Consider the following 15,471-nt stretch of genomic DNA (forward strand, 5'->3'; position numbering starts at 1 on the left):
TCCCGCTATTATGTGGTGGGAGAGTGTAGGGCACATAGTGGAAATGGTCATCTCTTCTCTATTCATGTGCTTTGGGTAATTACATATAATTCCATGTCTGAGGCTATTCTGAATGGAGATGACTGACTTTATTTATTCATAGAGTTGTTGGAATGATTAATTATGGTATAATTTATAAAATTACAAATGTTCCAAAATACTAAATGTGTGTGTCTGTAATTATGCATGGATATTAGATAGAAAAGACTTTTCCTTCTTCTCTTAAAATTACCCATATGCAAGGTCAACCTTCTTACCAGATTGCATTTTCTCTTTCTATTCTCATGAGCCTATAGAATGTTCTTTCTGTATCCCTCACTCGGAAACTTAAATGTACGCAAGATTACAACAGTGTGTGACTGACGTATATAGGTATAATTACCAGCTTGGTAGAAAAACCCTGATGGGCATACTGTATTTTGCTGAATATAATGTGCTCCCATGTACAATGCACACCCATGTTTTTTGTGTTACATGAGATTATTGTACCCTTTACTATACCCATTGTATGTAATCATTATACCCATGTATAATGTGCATCCTTATTTTTCCCTCAAAAATTTGGGCAAAGAAATGTACATTATACATGGCAAAATATGGTAATTCAGACCCATGACTAAGGCAAGAATCTAATAAGTTCCCATTTAATGGATTTGTTTCTGCATTCCAAATAGTTATCTAACTTGTTTAGTGTGGTTCAGAATTTTTATATTCTCATTAGCATTCTTAAAGTCTTGTAGAGCCCATAGGCAATAATAATTTTCATAGCCGATTGATTCTATAATTTTTATTTTAAAATTAAAAATGTGTAGAATATCATATTTAATCAGGAAATATTTATTGATTTTTCTGATTTAAAATACTTAGGAAAATGTTACATATTATTTAAGATAAAATTTATCTTGAATAAAGTCATTTTCTGTGAAAAAATATATCTTTGAGTTGAAGATATACTTAGCATTCTGTAAGTATCAATTAAATGGATTAAAATTAATAATAACATACCATTACTAAGTCACCTAATTTGAAAGTGAATTTTATTTTACCCAAGTGAATATATAATGTCTCTTAGAATGGAAGGGATATTCATCAGCATAAGTGGGTAAAACTAACAGATATTGGCATTCCAAATGATCTGAAGTCAGTTCCTAACACTTAGTAAATACATATTTTTAAACTATTAAAATATTATCTCGTGAATAAATAATCTAATATCTGTCTAGGATCTTGTCCTGAGTACTTTGGAGCACTAATATGGATGCATAGAGATTCACACAACAGTCTAGGTCCTCTCTGCAACCCACGAATGGGAGAAGAATATTAATGTGGAAGAATTTATGATTTCCCTGGATAGACCTAAACTGCAACACTGTCTAAATTCTTTGAGTCTTTATTTTCTTCAACTGTTTAGTTTTGAAAAAGCCACTGTAATCTTTAATAATATTCTATTAATATGGCAACTCTTCAGGGTTAAATCCATATCACTATTAAATCCGAAAGCCAATCAACACAACCTATCCACCCAAGGGTGTAGCTCAAAAACTGACACACATGATTCACTATTAATCACAATGATGTCCTACATCCAGAAGTTTCTTTAAAAATATAATTATGATGTATTTGGGAAAAAGTTAATCTAGCTAACGAATTCTCCCATGTATTAGAAAAAGATGATTTTTAACTTCCAGATACCATTAAACAATAAAAATAATCAAAATTTTAGAGTATACATTCTGACTCAAACTTTAAATAAAATCAAAAACAAAAGTTGTCAGACAAATGTATGCTAATTTTATTTTAACAAGTAATCGAACTTGAAATCATTCTCCCAAACACATGATGCAAAACCCTGAATCCTTAACATTCTTTGTTGATACCAAATGCTGACATTTAGTATAGGTGCAGATTCTGACAAGACTAATAATACTATTTATACATGTAATTATTTAAATTACCCATACGGCTCCAGTTTAATTGTGTTCACCAAATTGGCATGCATAATTTATGACATCAGTGCTGTCAACCATCAATCAACATTTCAGACAGCAACACATCAACTAAATGACAGGGTGAGTATTTGAGTTGATTCTGAAAACAACTTCACCTTTGGAGGATGAAAGTTGTATCATATTTATCTACCACAGGGAAATATATTTTTGGTGACTTTTGTAAAAATCTCTCAAGGACTCCATCAAAATTATCATAATAATTCAAGGGAGGAAATGCCATTTAAAAAGCAATGTTAATTTTTTTAATTGAAATGTGATGGACCTATAGTATTATATTAGTTCTAAGTATACAATGTAATGATTCAATATTTTTATTAAAATATTGCAAAATAATCACCACAGTATTTCCAGTTAATGTGTATTACCACAGTTACAAATGTTTTTCTTATGATGAGAGCTTTTAAAATTTACCCTCTGGGCAACTTTTTTTTTTTATATATTTATTGATTATGCTATTACAGTTGTCCCATTTCCACTCCTTCACTCAACTCCATCCTGCCCACCCCCTCCCTCCCACATTCCCCCCCTATAGTTCATGTCCATGGGTCATACTTATAAGTTCTTTGGCTTCTACATTTCCTACACTATTCTTACCCTCCCCCTGTCTATTTCTGGGCAACTTTCAAATATACAGTACAGTGTTATTAACCATAGCCACTAGGCTGTACATTACATTCTTAGGACTTATTTTATAACCACAAGTGTGTACCTTCTGGCATTCTACCCATTTCCCCAGTTCCAGCTCTTCCCAATTTCTGGCAACTATCAATCTGTCCTCTGTATCTATGAGTTCACAGATTCATTTTTGTTTTAGATTCTACATGTAAGTGAGACCATCTGGTATGTGTCTTTCTCTGCCTGACTCAGTATCATGCCTTCAAGGTCCATCCATATTATCACAAATGAACAAGCTTTCCTTTTTTATGGCCAACTATTATTCCATTGCAGGTGTGTATGTGTCACGTTCTCTTTGTCCATTCATCTGCTGATGGCACTTAGGTTGCTTCTATGCCATGGCTATTGTAAATAGTGCTGCGATGAATATGGCTTCAGGGGTCATATATGTTTTTCAAGGCAGTATTTTTGTTCATTTGGTTAAATACCCAGGACTTTAGTCTTTGTTTGGGACAGCAACCACTTTGGTAATCCTGTGGAGCTTATAGACACCTTATCAAAACAATATGTTTAAATATGTATAATAAAATACTTTCAGGCACAAATTATACTGAAATATAGTTATCAAACTATTATGTAATTAACTATGTGGTGTATGGATGCAGAATTTGTTATCAACACTTTAAATGGTAAGGTTTAGTGGCAAGACAAATCACTAACAAAACTTCAAACTAATTATCATAAAAGATATGTTGAGAAAACTTCAAAAATTATAACATAATAGGAAAATACCTGATATCTAAGCCATACATACCCCTAATATCTGTGTAACTTGTGGTCCACTTCTACAGAAGTCGGTGAAAATAAAGGTAACTTTTTCCCTGCCCAACATCACAAACCCCCTGTTGTCAATCGGCAGACTCCTTAGGTCCCTGTTAACAACTCTAGACAAAGAGTAAACCTGGTATTTCAATCAATCTATTTTTTTTTCTTTTGAGACACAAGGCTTCAATTTATTTCAGAAATAAGATGTATATTGTGTATTTTCAGCATATACCAGCCAAATATTTGTGAATATTTTCCATAACCAAGTAATATAAAAATGTGTTTAAGAACTATATTTTAATTTAATTTTCTTTTAAGTTTATTTTTACTGTTTTGGCAATATACCTGTGACTCTGTGTGAACATCGCTGGAGATTGAAAGTTTTCTGGAATTCAATGTATTAATCAAAATGCCAGGCCATACAATACACGGATTTAGCAATCTAATCATATTACACAGAGCTTGGGACTCTGCTGTATCTGTGTTATATTTGCATGTACACATGAAAAATGCAGCAAACAATTGATTTCTTAGGACATACCGTACATGTTGTCTACAGGAAGATGTCACATTCTTAATGACTACATTAAAACCAAATGAGAACATTTCTTTTAAAGGACTGAGGGGGAAAAAAAAAACAAAACAAAGTCAGTGTATACAGACAATATTTTTCTTTCTCTTACTTCTAGATTAAATTAAAACCTGCTTTGCAAGATGAAGAGGAAATATGCCCCTCAAGTGTTGAGTAAGGTGTGAAGACACACCAGTTTAGGGTTGTTTTTCTTGTATAGCTAATTTTCACTTTTAAACCAGCTCCCCTGTGAGATTCAAGAGAGCACATTTCTAGAAAGGATAACAAAAACATTTCATACTTATTAGCTATCCTGTTCATACTGAAAGTTTTTTAAGGAAATTATAACATGATTTTAGAGATCAAATATAGTTCTCAAGTAATAGTTTTGAAATATAAGCAAGATTAACATTTCATCAAAAATTTTATCAAAATACTATACACATATATACAGTGTGTGTGTGTATATCTTCAGCCATTTAAACCTTCTGTGTTAGTTTCCAGTCACCACGTAACAAAATATCAAAGTTAAGGGCTTAAACCAACACAGATGTATCACCTCACAGTTCAGTCGGTCAGAAGCCCGAGTGCACATTCACAGGCTTTCTACTCAAACTTTCACACTCAAAATATTTGTCAAGTAGAGGTTTATTCTGCAGACTCTGGGAGACTTCATATCTAAAGTCAGTCATCCAGGTAGTTGTCAATTCCTTGTGGTTTTAGGGTTGAGATCTGCATTTTCTTGATAGCCCTCATTGAAGAGAGGAAAAAAGACATTGAAACTATTTTATATACACTTACCAACTCCATCAACAAATAGTTATTGAATAATGACTTCTACGATTTCTTATTCTTAGCCTTGCAAATGTACTAGCAACACACAGTGATGGCTTTGAATGAGTCTAATTTACAAATATATCACATTCACTAATAATGATAAGCAATAAACTCACTAATAAAACAGCTGACCATAGTTCAAAACAAATTTATTATAAAACTACCATGTACCTGCCACTCACTGCTGAATGCTGAAAACACACATAAATAATATATTTCCTCACTTTTTATAAAACAGAACCATGGCTATTTTATAAGACGTCACCATCAAACTGAAGAATATCTTTTACTTTTTATGTGTGACATTAAGAATGATCTTAATTCCAGCTTTCTTTCCAAAGCCAGTGGCTTTAATCACTGATAAATTGAGATTGGTTAACGACCTAGAGGACAGGAGAACATTCCAAGTGTGCCTAGAAAATGAGACCAGCAGTTCCAATCCCAGGGCATTTCTGAAATAGCTGTACTTGAGGTGCCAGCATCTTGATGGCTTCTCCAGGAAATTGGAGGAAGATGATTTGTTTCACAATAAATACTCTGATCAGATAATTGGATTTACTGTTAATCACCCTGATATGGATGAGCCTAACATGCAAATTATATATAGCAAGAGCTAGTGATTAGCACCTAAGCTTACTAATGGATTTCAGAAATTGATTTCATAAAAATTTTTTGAATCAAAACAATCATTTAGATACTATGATGAATTAGTGTGTTTATTGGTATTCCTTCAAAAACAATAATAAAGAATAAACATGGACTGGCTGGGGTGGGGTGGAGGGAAGGGGAGAAAATGCAGACAATTGTAACTGAATAAAAAAAAGAATAAACATGAATTAGAGAACTTAAAAGTATGGTTGAGTCATTCTCTTTAACTATTTTTATATTTATGCAGCTCTATGATTGCTTTTTATTTTCTGAAATATAAAAATTATTATTTAAATTATTTCAAGTTATTTTTAAAAACAAGCATATGGTGGCTGCTATTGTAAGGTTCCAAATGCATAAAAATTAGGATATAATTTGGACATTAAACTGCCTCATTTTTTGTAAAAATAAATACAATGTTTTAGAAAGAAAAGGCTGAGAAGAGAAGGAATAATAGAAATATTGTTAAGGAAGTAATGTATTATCATTAAATAGTATTCTAAACATTTTATCAGAAATCTTAATAGTATAGCAGTAGCAGAGTTTCATCTTACTGAGTCATGTAAAGTTCGAGTAAGGAGACTACTTAAGAACACCCAGTGCAAAGTAGTTAAGAACTTCTAGCTCTCCTTCCTCAGAACAATAAGCGACCCAATTAAGAGACCCTTTTTTCTATGCTTGCAGAAGGAGTTCAGAGCAAGATTAAACAATAATCGGTTTCTTTCTAGTTAGTGCCTTGTTCTCACCCTCAAAGTATGAATTTCAACCAAATCACAGGAGACAATTTAGGACTGATGGTGAAATTATGTTATCTGTTGGATTTAAATGCTCATCATCATTCTGGGTTATCAGGCAGGAAAATGATAGAGCAAAAGATGATGGGAAGAAAGTAACACCAATGGAGTGACAAGTATGTACTTGGTCCAGTTCCTAAGTTTTTAATATTCCCATATTTAATTAATTTCTAAAGGGCCACAGCCAAAATATTGTCATCAACCATTCCCATGATCACTTTTTATCCACTTATTTTGTTTCTCTTTTGTTTATGGCTATTAATTGGCTTATCTGAGTGGGGTTTTTCCTATACCCAAACACCTATGAGAAGACAAAGCTGAAGAGACCAAAACAGTGCTTTCTACACAGTTGGAGGTCAATGAACAAATGAATAAATTTTAGTTACTTGTTGAATGCGTAAATTACATTCACAGCTTTGCTTTGATACAGACATTGTTCCCTCACTCTTACAAATGAAAAACCCTGAGAGCCTAGGTTACTTATGTAGTGTCACACAGGTAAAAATGGCTGAGCTGGTTTTCAATAAAAGTCACATAATAATAATAATAATAATTATACACTGGGTAAAGATAATTTATAGTTATCCCTTTATATATAAGTAGAAAAAATTCTGGGGGAATCCATAAGTGGGTAAGATTTAGAATGCAATTTGTGCATATAATATAGGGATTATTTACCATGTACATAATTTCATTTTCTTTTGTCAAGTACAAAATTTCCACAAAAAGTATATTTAGTCTTGTAATTTGTAAAAATGATAGTATCGGTTGCAAGATTCACATTCCTACCCACGTGATGCTCACCTGTGTGGACTTTCTTGCAGTGAGGGAGCTAAGTACGATAAAGAACAGATCATTCAATTACAATGTGTAATGAGAATGTGAAATTAGGTAACTTAGTTTTTGTAACTGAAAGGGCCACAAAATGAATATATTGAGAAACTTTTACAGATTGCATGTGAATTGGTAAGCACATGAAGTGAAATAAACTTTATGTGTTATACATAAAGACCGAGATTATACGTGTGTCTTGGCACAACATGTCCTCCAAGTCTGGACAATCCATTTGAAACTCAGCAATTCAGTACTACCCCTCTGTCATATGTCTCTGAGCCACATATTCCATTCATCTCTGAATGTTTCATACACAAATCCACAAAGCCACTAACTGTGCCCTGTGGTTATGAGGCCCCCAGCTCAGGTTGGTAATCGGCATTAACATCCTGGCTGCTGTAATATACACAAAGCTTGCCTTCAGAGACAAAGCTTAGGCTCTGGCAGAGAATGTTTATTTCTTGAGAGTGTGTTAGGAATAAAAGATGTGTTGTTTGAAAATTAAAAAAGGAGGGAACAGTGAGGCCCTGTGATAATGAGTATTTATATAGAGAAGACAACTACAAACATGAGAGTCAGTGCAAGATCCTGCGTTTGCTTTTAATTGTTCTTTTTAGAATCATAGAGTTTTAATATTTTTATGGGGCATTCCATTGTCAATAATCTTAGAAAAAATAAATCAAAATGGGACAATGCTTAGAATGGTGTATAATTACATTCAATGGTACCAGTATCCCTATAAGTAATAAGAAAATATGTTAAAGAATGTAGTTAGACTAATGACAAAGACATAACATCTAGAAATTAGAAAAGACATTCAAAACACCAATGAGAGGCTCTCTGAGCAGTGAAAAGATTGTAGGAATTTGGCAGCTCGTGGAACTGACTCTGACATTTACTGATCAGACAAGTGTGGGATGACTGCTCCAAATTTCTGAGCCTTGGCTTCATCATGTGTAAAGCAGGTAAAGATCGCAAGCTGAGAAAACACAGATGGTCCCCAACATAAAATTTTTCCAAAGTTTTATTGGAACTTGACCTAAACTACTAGGCAATCAACAGCATTCTGTGCTCTCCTGGATTAAATGCTCTACTTTCCTGAAAGGAAGATAACAGTCTGTTTGTCTGTTCACTTCATTGGCCCATTAATAAAGAGCATACAGTAGATACCGATTTTTACAGCTGCCAGCATAGTGTCAAACACTGTATAATAGCAAAGCTCTGTTTATGGCTTAATTTACATAGCACATGAAAAGAATTTCTCAAAGTAAAAATATAACAAAAGTGTTTAAAGATTCTTACTAATTTGTTAGTGACTTTTTCTGTATTATCAGTGGGATAAATATTTATCTTAAAATTTGTATTGAAACATCTTATCCATTCAAGAAATTGTGGAGTAATTGATCATCCATAAATCTGACCTAAATTTCACACTTTATATAAACAGTGAATCAAAATAGATCAAGGATTTATGTAAAAATGGGAAATTTTAAATTTTTAGAAAATATTAGAAAAATTTTCAAGATCTAGGTTAAGCTAGAGTTCTTTAGAATTAAAACATATAATTCATAAAAGAAAAAATAATAAATTGAACCACACTTAAACTTGAATTTTTGCTCAGTAGAAAACCACATGAAGAGAATACAAAAAACAAAGCTACAGACTGGGAGAAAATATTTGTAAGTAACATATCTAACAAAAGACTGGTATCTAGAATAAATAAACTGTCTAAACTCAACAGTAAAAAAAAAAACCACAGTTATAAAATAGGCAAAAAGAGACATTCAGCATCCTAAGTCATCAGAGATAATGCAACTTAAAACCACAGTGAGATATCACTACACACCTATCACAATGTTAAAATTAAAAAAAAGAATGCTAAGTGCTTGGATGCAGAGAAACAAGGTCACACACACCTTACTGTTGAGAATATAAAAATGGCACAGCTACTCTGCAAAACAGTTTGGCACTTTTACATAAACAGAAACATGCAATTACCATATGATTAAGCTCTTGTGCTTTTAAGCACTTGTTCCAGAGAAATAAAAACTTGCATTCACATAAAAACTTCATATGAACATTTATAGTAGCTTTATTTTATAATTGCCAAAAACTAGCCCAAATATCCTTCAATGAGTGAAGGATATTTCACTCATTGAAATGGTTGAGTTGTTGCACATACCTACCATGGAATATTACTCAGCAATAAAAAGGAGTAGCTATTTATAGATGTGATGACTTAAATGCATTTCCTAGGAATTATATTGAGTGAAAGAAGCCAGTCTTAAGAGGTTGCATTCTGTATAATTCCACTTAATGTAACATATTTCGAATGTCAAAATTTTAGAAATGAGGAACAAATTAGCTGCTGCCAATGGTTAGGAATGGGGAAAGGGGGCATGAGAGAGCTGGGTATGATTATAATGGGCAATTCAAGGGCCCCTTGTAAAGATGGAAGTGTTACATGTGGTAGTGGATTAACAAGTGATAAAATTGTATAGAACTTAATACACACCTATAGGTAAATCTGAGGAATTCTGAATCAGATAAGTGCATTGTATCAATGTCACTATCCTGATTGTGATTTTGGAAAAAGTTTTTTAAAATGTTGCCATTGGAGGAAACTGGGTAAAGGGCACCTAGCATCTCTCTGTATTATTTCTTACAACTGCATGTGAATCTATAGTTATCTTCATAAAAATTCTAATTAAAAGAATAAACCATTTGAGTTTTTAAAGTAAATTGTAAATTTTTTTTTGTATTGACAGTCCTTGATATAAAATTGAAGGGATCTAACAATATTACAATGGGAAAAATAGTGGAAGAAATTATAAATTACCATGTCTAAAATAAAATGGCAATGTAATAATTCCTAATTCCTCAACGGTTTTTTGTAAATTAATAATTCATTTATTCAAAATATTTTCCTTATAACCAACAACAGTCAAAGTGCAAAGAAGTTTGGAAAACAACAGTTACAAAATTATGTCTAACTCCATTATTTGATATTTGAATGTCATTAAACACTTTAAAGGCAACAAATAGTACTCAGAACCATCAGTTACTCTTTATATGTAATATATACCCATTTGATCTCTGTATATAAAAACACATTTTCAAAAACCTTCTGTATTAATAATTTTGAATGATTTGCCAAGCCATGGTATATCTCATACTATATTCTCTATCTTTTCCAAAATGAGAACATATAGCTAATACACAAGTAAAAGAGACATGTTTTTAAATTTCTTCCTTTTCTATTTTCTGTCTTATTTACTCTTTAAATACCTTAACTAATCCAAGGAAATATTTTACACATCATCAGAAAATCATCCATTCTGGTAACAATATAAGAGCAAAAATGTCACTTTCTTCTTTTGAAATATTTGTCCACTTTTTGAAGAATTAGAAAAGATACTTTTTTAAAATTAAATATATATATTAGGCCAACAAAGATATTCCTATTAAAAGTTGAAAATAAAAATTACATCGAACACTGCCCTTTTGACTATGATGATCGAATAAGATTTTTTTTGCTTTTGCTTTAATTTTTTTTAATTTTAATTTTGTATTGTTACTCAATTACAGTTGTGTGCCTTTTCTCCCCATCCCTCCACCCCACCCCAGCTGAACCCCCCCTCCCTCCCTCACCTCCACCCTCCCCCTTGATTTTGTCCATGTGTCCTTTATAGTAGTTCCTGTAATCCCCTCTCCTCATTGTCCCCTCCCACTCCCCCCTGCCCATTGTTAGATTGTTCTTAACTTCAAATAAGATTTTTAAAAAAGGCCCTGCAAGTTTTTTCCAAAATAAGTCCTCTAGAAGTATGTTTTTAATCTTGACTTTGAACACTACAGAGTCTCTTGGTCTGCTCCTTTAAATGAATTCAGTTGCTGCACCTGGAGTAGTGCTTGATTCGTAACCTGTGTGCTTCTCCCGTGGCCTGGAATTGCACGTCTGGACAGGAGTCCCCCATCAGCCTCACCATGGCATAGGCAGGCACTGCCACGCCTCACGAGTGCTTTTCAATAAAATCTGAATGTCTCCTATAGGTCCTGGTGGGATTAAACAAGGGCATGCACAGCATTTTTTTGACTGGATACATTGCACTGAACGTCTTAGTCCAGATAATGATTAACAGTTGTGTTTTTTTGTTTGCTTTTTACAAAAGAAGTAGAAAAGGAAGTAGAAGAAGAAGAAGACGAAGAATGAACCTAAACTGGCCTTAGACATCCATAGTGGTCTCTCAGCATGAACATAAAATTGATTGTCCTGTCAAGGGCCATAGTTTAATAACAAATCGGTTCTACAAGTAGATGCTAAGTTCTGTGGCTCGTCTCATCTACCTGAATCCACTCACTACCATGTAAAGGCACTATTGCTAAGCAGATAGCCCACCAGTGTGAATGTTGAGGATTAGAAAGAATGGGTAAAAAGAAATTGCTATATATGACTATAGCAGAAATAAAAACATTTTGGATAAAGCCAAGAAGGCATAATTTTGAACTTAAAAAGCAGTATGTGTATAATGGTGCTTTAGGTAATATAATCTAGCTAGTCAAGGCTTTCTTTTTATTAAACATTATACCTTAATGCTCAATGAGTAAATTATAATCTTAAGACACTCAAGTGGCAATCTTCTGCCTATCTTTGGATATCAGGACTCTTAGAATAAGACATCATAAGTTTAATTTTATACTAAACATTTTTATAAGAAGTAGTTTAATAACTGAATACGGACCAGCCTCCTCCAGCTCATCTTTACTGCAGTCATGGTGCCCAAATGCTGGGCTGTTCCAATACTCTCACATGAGAGTGTGTTTATAGAAATCTCAGCTTTAACACTGTTTACGCTGGCCGCTCCTAGGCTGGGTTCCCGCGGAGAAAGCGTGAGAGATGATGTCTCTCTCAGATCAGCACCTAGTGCTGAAACTGGCTGACCAGCCACTTTCCCCAAAGTCCATTCTTTGGTTGCCAGAGACAGGGCTGGAAGAATAGCCACTGGGGCGGGTGCAGGGGTGGCATACTCTTTTCATTTCTGAAGCAGCTCACTGCTGGCAAACTCCAGGAGTCAGCTCCAGACCCTGAGCTGATTGATCAAATCTACTGTGGCCGGAAGCTAAAAGAGACCCAACTCGACTTCTGTAACATTCAGCCCGGGTCTACAGCCCATATTCTGCGCAAGTCCCGGCCGGAGCCTGATCTGAAACCAGAACCTGTTGACAAAGCAGCTGCCCTGCGGGAGTTGGGGTGCTGCACACTGCCTTGCTCAGCAGCTCCTCCTCCAGGGATGCGGTCTTTAAGGTGCTCAGCAATAAGGAGTCTCTGGAGCAGATCATTGTGGCCATCCCAGGCCTCACCAGTGACCCCGTTGCTCCAGGACAAGGACATTTTCTCTGTCTTTGCTGATCCCAACGTGCTTGATATGTTGGTACCTGCTCACTCAGCCCTAGTGAATGTTATTGTCTTGGTTTTGCACTGGGTGGCAGGCGACGCACTGCTACAGGGGGCTGACTCCTCTTCCCGGAGCACGCCTTCCACTTCATACTGGGACATGCCAGGTGGCTTCCTGTCTGAAGGGCTCTCTGTTGATGAGGACAACTTCACCCAAAGGCCAGATCCACTCCCTCTAGCAGCACCCCCAGCTCCCACCCAGCTTCCTTGGGTTACAGTGGAGCTGCTGGACCCCAGCCCATCACACAGAGTGAGCCAGCCACTGCCCTGGCACTGGCCAGCACTCCAGAGAGCTGCTCTCATGCTGAATCCTAGCACCCAGGGCCATTCCTCTGGGACCTCACTAATGATTTCTGGTGTCCAGTCAGGGACACTCATCATCAATGACCTCTTCAGCCGAGTCCTACAGCATGCCCTGCAGGCCTTTGAAGGCAGCCCATCCTTCAGAGTCATGGGGAGCTTCAGCAGCAGCAGCTGCACGACATGGGCACTCAGTACCATGAGCTGAGCCTGCAGGCCCTACAGGCCCACAGGCTCCTGGCAGGGACATCCAAGCAGCTCTGGAGCTCATCTTCGCTGGAGCCCCATGAACTCTCCGTTCCTTCTGAATCCCCAAGAAACTGCCAAGGTGGCTGCCATGGGAAACACTCCTGGAGGTGTCCCATTTCTCCTTTTCCCAATACACCTGATGCTCAACCTTCAAAAAAAAGAAAAGAAATCTTGACTTTGTGTGTCCACTTTAGTACAGAGAGCATGCAATTGAGACAGCACTGAAGACTTGGAGACATGGCCTGCTTACTGGAGTGGTGGACAGTTACATTTTGAAAGTCACTGAGCAAGAAGCTCAACCTTACTCAGGCCCTGGCCAGGTAGCTCAGTTTGTTAGGGCATCGTCTCCATATGCCAAGGCTGTGGGTTCCATCCCCAGTCAGAGCACATAAAGAACCAACCAGTGAATGCATAAATAAGTGGAACAACAAATCGTGTTTGTCTTTCCTTCTGTCTCTTCCTCTCACTCTCAATAAATAAAAATTTTTAAAAAGAGCTCAACCTTACTCCTTAGAAAAAGCATAAATCATCAAATAGTTAGGTTATATAGATAGATGATATATAGATATATAATAAATATACATATATTTATATATATATAAAGTTGAACAGGAGGAGCCAACATGGGTTCGGGTAAAACAAGCTTTGTCAAACGGACAAGATTTCCACGGCTGGCAAATCGGTGTAACTTCCTGTATAAGTATGTTTGTACTCCCACAAGGCATCCTACAAACCACACTGTGAGCTTGTAAAGAATATGAAATATATGGACTGATTAAAATATTTGAGTAAATTGAAAACTTGTTAAATGGCCATACTAAGCATTTTTAGTAACAGCTAATCTTTCAAAAATATTTATGTAAAAAGTGTACAAGTACTCTATTTTTATCTTTCACATATTAAAGTTTCAGATGAGCACATTAAGGATGTAGATCAAATATGCAGAGTAAACCAAATCTTAGAGCATAAACCTTAACTCAGAGTCAGTCTTCGGTTGCAAATCTAGGACTGCATGGTTCAGCCTGCCTTTGTAACTATATTTTAAACAACCTTATTAAGTGGAATCAAACCTCAAAAACAAGATGAAATTGAGCTGGAAACAATTTTAACCTTTTTATGGAAGTGACAAAAATCAGTGACTAATCCCATGAAAAGCCCCAGAATTTCTAGGTGTACACAAGGTGTACATGAACTACTATGATTTCTATGTTCTAACATGCAGAATTCGTCCACAGGATAGTCTGGTGGGCTCATTAAGGGTAAGACTTTAAGTAATAGATTACCCAGAGAAAGGAACTAGGGATCATGGGAGGTTAGTAAATCACAGAAACAGTTGAGAAAATTGGGAGTATTTTAGCAAAAAGAATTAAAGAAAAATGGGGGATATCGTCACATGTTTAAAGGACTATCATAGTCATATGGAAGTAGATTCCCCCCCACCTTTTTTTTTTTCCTTTTTTACCAGGGAAGCCTAGAAGGAAATACAAATTGGAAGATTAAGTTTTGTTCACTACAAAGAACTTTATCTTAATTAGCACTGTCCAGCAGAAGGATCTTTGTCTTTCAGGGATGCTGTGGACAGAATCTCATTATTTGGAAAGAGGTTAGACTCTATCTCCCTTAAGATTCTTCTAGCACAATCATTTAATCACTAGGATGTAGTGTACATATGGTCTATAAATTTTGTGCCTTGTGGCAGAATATAAGTTTTCTGGAAAAGAAGGAAGTCCATTCTACTAGAAAAGTAAAAGGATTTCTAGAAATTTATTAAAGTAAAAAGGGTAATCTTTTTTCATCTGTACATAAGCTGAGTCACCTTCATTGTGTTGTATAACCTAATTTTCCCCTAAATCTGTAGAATTACCACATCCCCCGCACACTGTGGATCAGCATTTAGAGACTACAATTCAAACAGTAAACACACTGTAATATCACCACAAGAACTCTGATCAAAGCAGGACAAAACACTCCAAAGATGAATGGGGAAACATTTTTATGGTGTGTGTTTTCTACCAGATATTTGCTATAAAACATCCAAGATTCTACTGAAGGTTTGTAAAGCTCTGTGAAATAGAAATACATTGATAGCATCTTCAGCCTCTTGATAAAAGAAGGGCAGCCTAAATGTAATTATTTCAAAAGTCTCTAGGGAGCAGAGCGATATGTCTCAAATGGCACATTATCTAAAATAAAGTCTGACATACCTTGGGGAAAGCAATAGTGACTCCTTTTACTATTTTAGTAATAGTTTTTCTTGTTTTTTTCTCTGCACCTGTGTCTTGATGTCTTTCCTCCTTT

At 35.3% G+C, this 15,471-nt stretch overlaps 1 protein-coding gene and 1 pseudogene across 8 annotated transcripts in view; both read left to right on the forward strand.

Annotated features, from left to right (window-relative positions):
* Window positions 1-15,471, forward strand: part of ROBO2 (roundabout guidance receptor 2) — a 1,283,870-nt gene that overhangs the window by 285,224 nt on the left and 983,175 nt on the right. The window lies entirely within an intron of this gene.
* LOC112302553 (ubiquitin-like protein 7 pseudogene) lies at window positions 12,070-13,214 on the forward strand (annotated as a pseudogene).

The sequence above is a fragment of the Desmodus rotundus genome, chromosome 2 (genome assembly GCF_022682495.2).
Source record: "Desmodus rotundus isolate HL8 chromosome 2, HLdesRot8A.1, whole genome shotgun sequence".
Lineage (NCBI taxonomy): Eukaryota > Metazoa > Chordata > Mammalia > Chiroptera > Phyllostomidae > Desmodus > Desmodus rotundus.